The following is a 13,496-nucleotide window of genomic DNA, read 5'->3' as shown; positions in this document are numbered from 1 at the left end:
CATTTAGGGCTAAGTGTGTTGATCTGCACATCGAAAGATTCCTCCACACAATAGACCTCTTTCGCACTTTCCGCACATATGCCTAATTTAAAAAATATTCAGAAGTACAAAAATATATTCAAAAATATGAGCATGAGCATTATTTTGAGTGAAAATATCACTAATAATATTATACGTGTAGGTTTCTTACAATAATATTAGCAATAAAATCCTTTCATGTGAATGTATTTATCAATTAATAACACAACTGATCAAAAGAAACATGGTTTTCATTGTAGGTTTGTGCAGAAGATTTGTTGTGAAATGCAACACAAATGGATTTTTGTTATGTTAGAAGTATATGCATTTTCTGTTGATGATAAAAATCTAGAAAACAAGTTATGTGTGAGAAAACAGGTGGTTTCAAGACTATTCTTACAGTGTGTTATTCCTACGAATAGGGTATGTGTTGAGCATTATATTGTGTAGATATTTTATTGTCCTTACCTTTTATATTCAAGACTTTAATTGGTAGGGACAAAATTAGAACATAGTATTTTTTGGAAAACATGTGGTTCACGTGAAAATTAATGTTAAACTCTTAATATTAACATATAACTATTATTATTATTCATTTTGTGGAGTTTTGACTATAGAGAAGATGGGGCATGTATGTCTATTCACTAAATAAATGCTTGTGTTAGTCACAAAGGAAAATCACTAACGATTTACTTTTATAGATAAAAATTTAATGTTCAAAAGTTTGAAAGAGCAATAACACTCTTCACAATTGGTCTATAAAAGATATTCTAAATTGACCTTCTTTCTTAATCGGGAAAAAACAAAATAGTTATGTATATTCATCTAGGAACACGTGGCCTTGATTCTTTTCATTATTTTTTAAAGGAAGGAATTAAGCTTAAATATTCATATCCGAACATTAGTTTTTTTATTATTATTATTATTATTATTATTATCACAAATTCTAATAACTACCAGTCCAACTATCGTAAGTGTCTAATACATATGTTTAATATTTATATGCTAACTAACAATACTATTTACTAATTTTTATTGTGTTGTCTGTAGAAGTATGTGTTAGGTGTTCATCATGCAATATTTTTAGCGTACATGTTACAAATGCATGTAAAAATAGTTTTCGAAGGAGTTGGTTACAAATATAATCCTCATCTAGGTTGTACGATATTGTTGTGGGAATTGCAAAACGTGAGTGACTATCATTTAGAATGAAAGTGTAAAACATTTAGAATTAATGACAGGTTAATAGTGCATTATTAGTTCTATCTACGAGTACTAATAATAGTTATAAAATATATGGTACATTCCTCCAATAATTATCTACAAAGTTGATGCAAGTGCATAGATTGAACACAAAGTTCGATGAAGTCTGGACAAAAAGCTTGCCAATGTGATGGGATGGTCACATGGTGATGTTGGAAGAGATTTTAAATTTTTCGTAGGAAATTTTATATATTTACATTAGGATGTGAGTTTCTTTTTAGAATACGTTGGAGGAAAAATTTCCTAATGCAAATTTAGTTTCAGTTTCCCTTATTTTTTGACAAGGTGAAATGAATCATCTATTGTAATTTTTGGTTGTCCTGTGTTAGCTTCCTTTTGAAAGAGAAAGAGTGTTTGAGAAGATAGGGTGCAACAGACACAAAGAGAAGGAAAAACAAAGCAGAAACTCCATCATGAGGAGAAGAGGTAGAGGGTAAGAGGTCTTGGTTGCATATGCCCACATTGTATGTCTATCTAGTTTAGTGCATATCTAAACTTGATTAATGAGCTGTTTATTTGTATGAATATGTGTTTGCTAACTTCACTTTCTATTTATTGTTAACAAAATTGTTTTTCTTCACTTGTTGAGTCAATTTATATTCGGAATCTAAATGTTTTGAGAAGCAAACTGGTTGTAGATGTTATATATCAATGGTATATTTTTATTAGGCACTATATTTTCATGGACAGTTGAGTACCTTCCTTTGATATCTTGTTGTTGCTACTATATCGTATGCTGAGTTCATATTGAAATAAAATATGAATATTATGGCCAAAACCATTGTTTAGTTCCGCATAATTATTTTGTATTTTTGTTTCAAATCCCCATGGGAGAGCGTTCCCTATGTTTTAACATAGTGGTTGCCTAAGATTTACAGTGGTTGTGTGTTTTTATAGTAGAAAATAACATTATAATATGGAAACACTATTAAAGTGCCTCTCTGACTATTTTCGATTAACAAAATTTATGGTGTGATACCCATTTTCCTTTTTGGGATTCCTGTCATAAGGCTTGTAGAAGAATGTGTGGTCACATCCTAGCATAGTGGCTGCAAGAATTTAGGTTAGTGATTAAGTGTTGCCGTAGAAAAAAACAAAGCACCATGTTTTGTTGAACTATATCAAACCCTTTTTGGATTGGTTCCTAGTTGGAAAATTTGTAATAATTTGAAAAATTAGATGAGGAGAGATAAACGAAGACAATGATAGTGTTAATGAGTGACTCAAAGCCATGTTGAATTAATTGGGAGCATGTCTCAGTAGTTTCACCTTCATGGGATTCAAAAAGATAATTTTTTGGGAGTGCTACAAGATCATTTCATAGCACCTACAATATTTTGTAATAGCTCTACGAAATTATTTCGTAGTTCTTACAACCAAAATTTTTTAGGCTGCGTATTAGGTTTTGAATGCCAATTTTGGCCTACTTATTGTGCCATATGATAAGTGAATCCCATCAAAATTGGATGAGGCAAAGGGAAAATATTGAAAGGTGAGAGAGAAGGATCTCTCTTGGAGTCTATCATAGTAAATCCATATTCTCTTTTTGACTGCATATTTTATGTTGAATGCAATATTGTAAAAATCCTTTACAAAGCTAGGTGTTAATTTATCCTAGGTTATTGGCAGTTAGGGTAACCCAACCTATTTATGCAGTGGTATCATAGTTGTTACATTCCTCGGATAATATCAAATATTGAATTCTCTTTAGGGATGCATTCAGAGCATCAGAGGTTGGATTTTAGTGTTACAATGCAGCTGAAAGTAAAATGAAGTGATAGTGGAGATGCTTGCATGTCAACAAAATTTGATGCATGTATAGATGGAATTTCCAGGTTTGATGACAACTTCACAATGAAAAGAGTTTGAAGAATATAAGAACCTTGAAACAAGAGGGAGACAAGTTGAATTATTAAGAATAAAGTGAGTTGATTGCAGGGAAGTGAAGAGTTGATGTGCACTTGAGGAAAAACAAGAGTGTTGGGTGGAAAGGAATTGGTTCAACAAGTACTTCCAAGAAATATGGTGGAAGATGATATCTTGTTATAGATCATATGAACTTGAGTATGTTTTTATGCTAACATGGTCATTTAAAGAATTGTGTTTGTAGGATGAATTGGTAGCAACAAGCATAACAAATAAGCCATGTCAAAGAAGGAGGAGCAGGAAAATATCTTAGATGAAAAAATGGTGACAGAACCCAACAATAAAATAAATTTGTTGAGGACTAAGAAGAGTGTGTCATTGGATACGAACAACCAAAAACTTTTAAAGTTGGGGAATAAAACTACTCAATGATAGGTTATACTCTAGACAACCTAGAGAAGAGAAGATTCTAGGATGATGAATTGTTATGGGTAACAATTAGCAGACTTGTTATAGAGAAAAGACGGGTTTGCTTCAACTCACTCGTAAATAAGTAGAGTTCACAAGAGGAAGAGATTAATATTCCATAGGAAGGAGTCAATAGAAATATTGGGAGAATAATAGGCTTGGAAGATTTTAGTATAGTATTTAGAAATAGGTTTATGGAGTCCACTTGTTGCCATGGCTTCTATGGAGCTCACAGTGAGTAGGGATAAGCTCATGGAAGAAGGTGATCTTTTTCTACTAGAAGTCATTGTAAAGGTTCAAAGAGAAGCCATAGTATATCAAGTCAAAACGAAATTGATAGAAAGGTATCTGAAATAAAATTATAGCTAGAGATGATGAGAGGAATGCTACAAAAAAATGAGGAAGAATAGGGTTATAGATGGAGTCTATAAAAGAAAGTAAAGTTGAATTTGTTATAGGTGATGCTGAGACAAAGATAAAATGTCCAATGGAAGAAACACTCAAGGGAGTTGAGTTGCATCCCTGGAAGAACAACTTAAAGGTGATGAACACATGTGATGGAGCAAATGGAGAGAGAAAATGTCAACCAATGACTAAATTAGAAGATGAAATTGATAAAAGGAAAGAACGAAGGTATTGTTGGTTGTATAAAGAGCCAACATATGATTTTGAGAAAAAATTTAGCAAGTTTGAATAGTTTGGTATAGAGGAAAGGTATAAGTTAACAACAAAAGATTTAGAAGAAGGTACAAGTGATTAAAGATTTGGTAAGATTTTTAAGTTCCATTATTCAGGAAATAGTAGAGGAAGGTGAGTAGATTTGCAGAAGCATAGTGAAAGGAGTTATCAAAGGTTTCCATATGAGAGAACAAGGAAGATGCCAAAAGTTGAAACTCATGAGAAATTTTGGTGAGGTATCATGTAGCAAGGTGGATGCTTGTTACTATAGAGGAATATTACAACTCACGAGTTGAAATTGTACAAGAGGACCATATGCATAGGACCAGAAGGTCATGAATTTTTGTACCTTGGGAATTTGATGTAGCTGTATAAATGGAGCTCAAATTTCGATGGAGATTGGACCAAAATCTTTCCAGTGTGATGGTATGGCCACATGGTGATGTTGGGAGTGATATTAAATGTTTTGTAGGAAATTGTACATATTGACATTAGGATGTTATTATGTTTAGAGAATAAGTTGGAGAAAATATTTCATAATGTAATTGTAGTTTTAGTTTCTCCATTATTTTGTGAGAAGGGAAAACGAATCATCTCTTATGACTCTTTCTTATCCCATGTTAGATTACTTTTTAGAGAGAAATAGTGTTTGAAAAGAGAAGGCATGATAGAGATAGAGAGAAGGTAAAAGAGAGGAGAATATACAGAGTGAAGAGAAGAGTCAAAGGGTGAGAGGCTTGGGCTGCACATGCCCAAAATGTACATCTAGCCAATTTAATACATAGTTTAATTTGATTAATGATCATTTTGTTTATGTGGCTCTGCATTTGTGATTTATGTCTATTTAATGTTAATGATGTTGTTTGTGTGCATTTTTTGAGTCAATTTATGTTTAGAAGATGAATGTGGTGAGAAGCGTAGTGGATGTATATGTTATGTATTGATAGTATACCATTATTGGGCCTTATATTGCCATGGATAGTTGATTACCTACCTTTGATATGTTGTTGGTGCTAGTATATTATATGTTGAGTTAATATTCAAAGGAAAATGGAATACCGTGGCCTCAACTATTGTGTAGTTGTGCACAATTCTTTTGTATTTGTATTTCAAATCCCCATGTGAGAGTGTTCCTTGTGTTCTAACATAGTGGTTACATGTGATTTATAGAAATTAAATTATCTTATAGTAGAACATAGCATCATGTTGTGGAAACACTGTTAAAATGGCTCTTTTATTATTTTCGATTAGCAAAGTGTATGTTGTGATCACACATTTTTAATTTTTGGATTCATGTCGTAAAGCTTGTAGAGGACTGTGTTGTCACATCCTGGAATAATGGATGCATGAATTTAAGTTAGTGATTAAGTGTTTTCATAAAACAAAAGAGAGCACCCTATTTTTTGAATGTTATCAAACCCTTTTTGGATTGATTCTTGGTAGTCGTATTTGTAATAATTTGCAAACTCATATGAAGTGAGGAAATGTAGCTCATTGATAGTGTTAAATAGAAACTCAAGGAAATGTAAAACTGATTGGGAGAAAGTTTGATTCATTTCAAATTCTGGTGATTCGATAAGATAGTTTTTTGGAGTGCAATGAAATGATTTCATAGGGCCTACAAGATTTTAAAACAACACTTGAAAATCATTTCACAGAGCCTACAACCTATAGTTTTTGGGCTTCTCTTAGGTTTGGAATGCCTGTTTTGGCCTTCCTGTCATGCCATTTTCTAAGTGCATCCCATGTGAATTGGATGAGACAAAGGGAAAGGATTAGTAGGTGAGGGAGAAGGATCTAACTTGGAGCCTCTCATAGTAAATCCATATTCTCTTTTTGACTACATATTTTATGTTGAATGAAATATTGTCAGAAATCTTTACAGAGTTGTGTGTTGAGTTATCATAGATTATTGGCATCCAATGTAACGTGGAAAACCTTCAAAATTTTAAATACTAAATGATGTGATAATACTAAACACGTTTGGATAAAATACATTACTATCTTATAGTTCTTATTTTTTAAGTACTTCCATGCTATGGAATTAGAAACTCTTACTTTTCTTATTTATGTATATTTGATCTAACACATATCATTGTAGTAATGAAAGTAAATGCAAGCATAAAAGATACCCTTATGGACAAGAATAACTCTTCTAAGAGGCACATTTCGATTTTATTTATTGTACTTTGACTAAATTTTCCTTACATAATTTAAGTTTTTTGTTTGTGCTCCAATTTCTTTTGGGCCATATATTTTAATGTACTATAACAAAAAGCTATTTTTTTTAAATTTCCAGGAAACCTATGATAGCTATGGATTTAGATTCAGGACAAGAATTACAAGAGAAAAAAAGTACTTTGAAAATTTCTATAACACTTTCATTTTTGCTAAAACTAAAATTTGTTTACAATATGTGTACATTACTAATGAGTTTTCTTTATCTTATTCTATTTTCATTAAATAATTGTTACTTAGTTTCGATTATAGTCTCCCTTTAAACAATGATTTCAATGTAATATTAGAGATGAGGAAAAAGCTATCGAATCAGAATGATGTCCTAGTAGACATGCACGACAATGTTTAGATAGCAATGAACTATACCAGAGAAACAAATATTGCAATAAACAAAACAAAATCAATAGAAACTAGAAAAGAATAAACACAAATAGGTACTTATGTGCACGTTCAATTAACTCTGTATCATATTTTTCCTCTTTTCCATTTTCTTAACCCGTCTTCATTTTTATATTCTTTACTCTATTTTTTCTTAAGAAAAACATAAAATTCATTTCAATTCAATGTTCATGATTAGGCAAAAGGAGGTTGAGTTGACATCATTATTGATCAAATATATCACCAACAATATAACTGGGAAATTTTTTAATGGCATTATCTTGGTCACATATTGAACATATTTGGACAAAACAAATAATTCAAAAGAAATACTCAGTGCAAAATTAACAGATAAGAAGGAAAAAATGATAATAAAATTACTTATGCCAACATCATTAATTGAACAACATGAGTGAAATCTTATTGCAAATGTCATTGTTTCTATAAAATATTTCGAAATTACTCAAAGCATAAATATGATAGTGATGATTGTGAGAAAGAAATTTGTATAAATAGTTTTAGCAGCGTAGAAAACATCTGTACTGTTTGTGAAGCGTACTAATTTTTTAGAAACATGACAATTGTAAATTTATCATCCAGTGATCATGCCTTTCCAGTAGGCGCAATCCCAACTATTGCAGTTTTGGAAACACAATTAACAGTGCAATATGTTTTGGAAATCAAAGACGATAATGGAGAATAGGATAGGGCCACAGTAAGCATTGTTTTATTTAAAACATTTATCCATCTGTTTGTTTTTTCTTCCCTCCACTAGAAAACTAAATTTTCATTGAAATAAAAAATAGGTTACATATACATAGGTCTATCCCAATATTTAGGGAAAAAAATATTATCATCTATTGTATGGTTTTCATGTATTTTTTGACAGATGTTTCATATGTAACATGTTCAAGTACACAATAAACTTATTTCTACATGTGTTTCAATTCAAAGAGATTTGCAATGAAACAATTTTCCACTAATCTTGGTAAAAATATCTCATTAAAACACGAGAAAGAGTTTTATGTACTTCATAATCAACGTTCATTTGTGAACTAAACACAAGAAAGAAAGTTGATAGTCTAAGAAACTTGCTTTCCTCACTAAGCATAATATGCACAGTAAGCAAGCAATATCATATTTTTTAAATAGACTTTGATAAAGAACAAAAATAAGAAATACATTTGATTTCATGTTACTAAGCATCTATTTTCTATATTAATTTTATAGCAATTTCAAGGATATCTAAAAGTGGTTGGCATATATATGATGCAATTTGAAATTGTATGCACAAAATTTATTGCTCCAATTACAACTACTAGAACTATGAACAACATTATGCCTTATTTCACACCCTACAAGTGACACTTTCTGTTTCTTTATTTTCATCGTGTAAATTGCATCATACATGAAACTAACATGATTGAAAAGTAGTGTATTTTGAGGAGTGTCGAAGTAGAAAAAGTATTACCTGCACTATGATAAATTTCCTACGACCAATATTTTGTAGAAAAACAGATCCTATTGAAATCTTGAGAAAGTTTGTAATGCATCGCACATTTACAACAGACCATTAAAACATAGTTGTACATATATAATTACAGGTTTCTTTCTTGACATTTCTAAGCAATTCATAAACGACACAATGCATGCTCATTACATTTCCTGGCATCCTAATAACTCTTTCATTTTACTGGACATTTACGAACTAATTTCACATTATAAATCAATATACTATACCCATACAACAAGATTAGAAATCTACTAATCAGAGCTACAGGATGATATTTTCTAACAATGCAAATGTTACTATGGCATTGTACATAAACGTAATCCAGTGAACTTTATTTTTTGCTTTGACTCTATGTTTTGTAGTATGCTATGCCATTTTTTACTCTTTGTTTTTTCCCCATTATCATTTTTTTCATTTCTTTCTTCATTTATCAAATTTCCAAGTTCTATAACTACTAAGGAAATATAAGTTCATTATGATGCAATTTTTGGTAACATTACGTTACAACAATGGTCTTCCTTGTTTACAATTTTAGTATTTTTTTTCTATTTAAACAACTATTCGATAAAAGATTTAAATAAATATCTAATGCAACAGCCTCGGGTTAAAAGTTCATGTAATAATATTAATAAAGGAAAATGAATACCAAGGTCATGGGACATGTATTCCAAGATGAATGTTGGGAAAACTATCTGAGTGGTTGTAACTTTCAGTTTATTATAGATAAGGAAATTGGAAAACACATTGGCAAAGGAAAAGACGTATTAATTGGCATTTATTTATGAAAATAAAGGAAAATAGGAAAAGGGGGAGTTGAAGGGTCACAAACTTCTATGAGGAGGAAAATTGAAGGAAAATTGAGAGATTAGAGGTCTTAATAATAAAAATCCTTCTAGGAATAAGTTCATATCTTTTGTAAGTTTAATTTTGGAGTTCTCTTCTATCATCTCATACTATTTCAGACTTGGAGAATTCTTGGAGCACTCTAGCATTGGAGAAAGGAAAGAAAGGAAAGACAAGGAAAGAAAAGGAGCGACAAGGAAAGAAAACGGTTAAGCATGGAAGGTTATATCAAGCAACTTCAGTACGGGGATTTGTAGGTAACATGTTTCATGTGTGATTTTCTATCTGGTTTGTGAATGCATGGTACATGTATTTGTGTATTTGGTTCCTTTGTTGTCATTGGCATGAATTTCTCTTGATGTGGTAGTGGTTTCAACTTTTTTTTCCATTTCTGGATAGCCATTGTGTGATGTGATTCTTTTCGGGTTGAGCTTTGGATCGACAAAAGGTTTTCGAACCAGGAGAGGTGGTCTCAGGAAAATTCACCAAGGGGTTGGAGTGGAGGTTCATTAATATTTTGGAAGCCCTCAACAGGTGGGTGGAGATAGGAAAATTCCTGAAGGTAACGGTGAATAAACTATGGGGAATCCAATCTTTTTTAGTTTCATAATATCTTCTATTATAGTTTTGGTTTAGACATGAATGATGGGAATCATTGCTATCATCCTTATAGAAGGAATGACAGGGGATATTTTCCAAATGAATTCAAGAAATCCAAGCCACCTGCATTTGATGGAGAGACGAAGAAACCAGAGGATGCAGAGGCATGGTTGCTTGGAATGAAGAAGTTATTTCAGTTGCATGACTATATAGAGAACATGAGGGCCAAGATACCTATTTTCAGTCTTGAAGGGAAAGCAGATATTTGGTGGGAAGTGTGAAGCATGTTAGAGACTTCAAGACAAAGGAGTTGAGTTTGCATGAATTTATGAGACTCTTAAAGAAGAAGTACTTGACAGATAGGTACTATGACATAAATGCCAAGGAGTTCTATTAGTTGAACATGGGATCCATGACAAATGAGGAATACATGACTAAGTTCCTTGAGTTATTGAGGTATGTGCCTTACCTCAAGGATGAGGAGGTAAAATTTTGGATATTTATCAGTGGACTATCATTAACATTTAGTGATCAGATCAAGCATGATGAACCTCAGTCGCTCGAAGAATTCATTTGAAAGTTGAATAACTATTATGAGAAAAATAAGTGTATGATCGAGTCTAAGCATGGTCGGAAAGGGAATGAAAACAATAAAGGAAAGTGGCCACCAAAGCGAGCAAGACCTTAGGATGCAGGTGAGAAGGAAAATGTTTCTCCTTACAAGAAGCTTAATATGGGAGAGAAGGGACATGGATCACAACCTATAGAGCAATAGAATAAAGCTAGTCGTAGGGAACCATTACAGTGTTAGATATGTGGAAAAATCATTACAAAAGGATTTTACATTGTATTAAGATGGTACACCTTAGATCTAATCCTTAGGAGCCACATAAGACTAGGAATGTTGGATAGAGTATTCCTTAGACTCTATGCAACATTTGATAACAAGCAGGTGGATCACTAGGCATCCGTTATTAGGATGGAAGGTAAGCTTTGTGATCGAGTTCTTTTTATTTTGATTTACCATGGATATAGTTATAGTTATGTTAACCCTGAACGGGTGGATACATGTGGTTTGATAAAAGAAGTGCATGCAGTTTCTTGGTTAGTGGAGTTGGATATAGGTACGGGTTCATCATTGGGTAAAAACTTCTGCATTTATGTTGAATGGCATGTCTACATTAGCACATCTGAATGTTCATCCATTGGGATTATACAATATGCTTTTGGATATGGATTGGTTGTACCTTCGAAGGACTAAGGAAAATTTCTATGAGAAGGCTATTGAGTGATTGCACAATGATGGAGAAAATAGAATATCGCAGAGTAGTATGAAGCCTACATCAGTGATAATTGTTATAATTACATGATAAAAGTGTAGTTGCACCAAAGGGTGTGTATTTTTCACAGTTTTTCTAAAATGATCATATATTAAAACTGAAGTAGAAATGATTATGCCAACAATTAAATGAATGTTAAATTAAAGTGCTGAAAACATGAGAACTGCTTAAAATAATGACTTTACGACAGTTGATAAAACATAAGTAAGATGAAAAACAGAAGTGAAAACAACAAATACGCTATGATACCAGACAACATTATCGATTACGGAGTTCGTCCCTGATGGACTACATCTGCGGGTCTACTTTGAAGATGGGTGATTGCTTTATTAGGATTGATACCAAAGAGGTTGATTACACATAAATTTCACCAAATTGAATATGCACGTAGGGAATTCTACTCACTTTCATAAGAAAGATCTCTGAACCAGCTTTCCAATGCCTATCATGGCTCCCAATTCCAACTCTCGATGCCCCTATTACACTAAAAAAAAAATCGAGTATATCCTCCAGAACCTGCACATGAAACTCACAACCACTCTAATTTCCTCTTCATGAACAAAACTTCCTTTATAACCTACCAGATGCATTGAAAATCCCTCACACCAAGTTTAGGAATGAATTTTCTCTAATTTGGGTTCTTGGAGTTAAGGACATATCATGGTTTGACACCTTAGGTATGACATGCATGGTGGTTGAATTAATTTTGCACCAAAAATACATTTCAAAACCCAAATTTAACCTTATAATAGCAAAAAACCATTGGTGATTTACTGATCGAGTGGAGGAGGGAGGTCGTTACATGTGACCAGCCATGGTCTAACTACAGGCTACCACCTAGTGTTAATCTCTGACAGTTCCGGCTAACTGTCAACGCATGTGACCTGACTTCTTGACAGTCTCAACTAACGGTGCATCTTACCTTGGAGATTTTGACACAGTGACATAACCTCCTGCAGTTTCTATTGTAACTTGTTCACAAGCTCAGGTTACGGGTAGGAGGATACCCGTGTGGTTAGCCTCCCCTGTCTGTAACATGACTATGAGTTGACTGCCAGACTGTTCACATGGTTGCAGCCGAGCTGCGATCTCCAAGCCCAGTGGTTAGCCACGATGTTACCTATGCCTGCTCACATGACTACTATCCCCACACGGTTAAGGCCCGTGGTTTATGACTGTTATTTTATTTTTGATGTTCTAATATGTAATTTTTTGTATTATAGTCTGAGAATGTGATAACATAGGTTTTATGTATTTTTAATACATATAGAATTGTTTTATTACATAGATTGTAACATGGTCTGATAGTGTTTATACCTTAGGTTAAGGTATTGTAATGTGATTTGTATAAAAAATGGCTTAGGTTCTTAGGACTTACGTTTGATGTTAGGATATTTGTAATACATGAATTTGATTAGTGTTTTAGGTCTTAGGTTAGGGTTTATACTTAGGTCAAGTCAATGTTTAAGATAGTTTTACACCACTTGATTTTGGTTGTAAACCCATAGACACATATTTTGTCACAAAGTGACGTTTGTGACAAACATCGTGATGAAAAAACTCGTTGACAACCAAATCCTGTGAGGCGAACAACAAACTCTTGTTGACAACCAAATCCTGGTGGAACTGATGACAATCACATGTTGACACCCAGGTATCAAACCATCACCATGAAAAGCATAAACATTACCGGACAACCTGAGCCATAAACATCACTCTAGAATTTGATGACACTAGACCTAAATACTTACGATGAAACTCAACCTATGTAACGGACCTGACGAGATCCTCCCAGATCAATTCTCTCAACTTGAGAGCTTTTGGACCACAAAAGTTTGACTAGAAAGATAGGAAATGAGGGTAGAGCTCCCTTCCATTCCACCTTGTCCGGATGATGTACCAATACATTCGATCAATCATCTAAAAGTGATGAACCTGGTGATGCTGACCATGGGACATTTTGAATCTGTGAACTGTTCCAGCCTTCTGCAGTATGCACAACTTGTTAAGATGGTCAAATAGCCTGTTATGAACATGGCAATTGACTTCTTTCCACCAAGTATCATGAGTTAGTGATTGATACACATCTTTGAAAATAGTCTCGATATGATATTTTTTAATACTATTGACATGTATTAACAATCTATATTGTAGAATAACAGAGACAGTCAAAGACATTTTTATCATCAAACTAGCTACTTGACTTGGTATACTTTCCATCTTCTTGATTACTAAGTGAACTTGCTGCAATAAACCCGTCACACTGTAAGGTGAAAACTCCTACAACTTAG

This window comes from Pinus tabuliformis, chromosome J (genome assembly GCF_031772625.1).
Source record: "Pinus tabuliformis cultivar Carrire ecotype Pingquan chromosome J, CPIR1, whole genome shotgun sequence".
Taxonomy (NCBI): Eukaryota; Viridiplantae; Streptophyta; class Pinopsida; order Pinales; family Pinaceae; genus Pinus; species Pinus tabuliformis.
Note: the sequence above shows the minus strand (reverse complement) of the source record.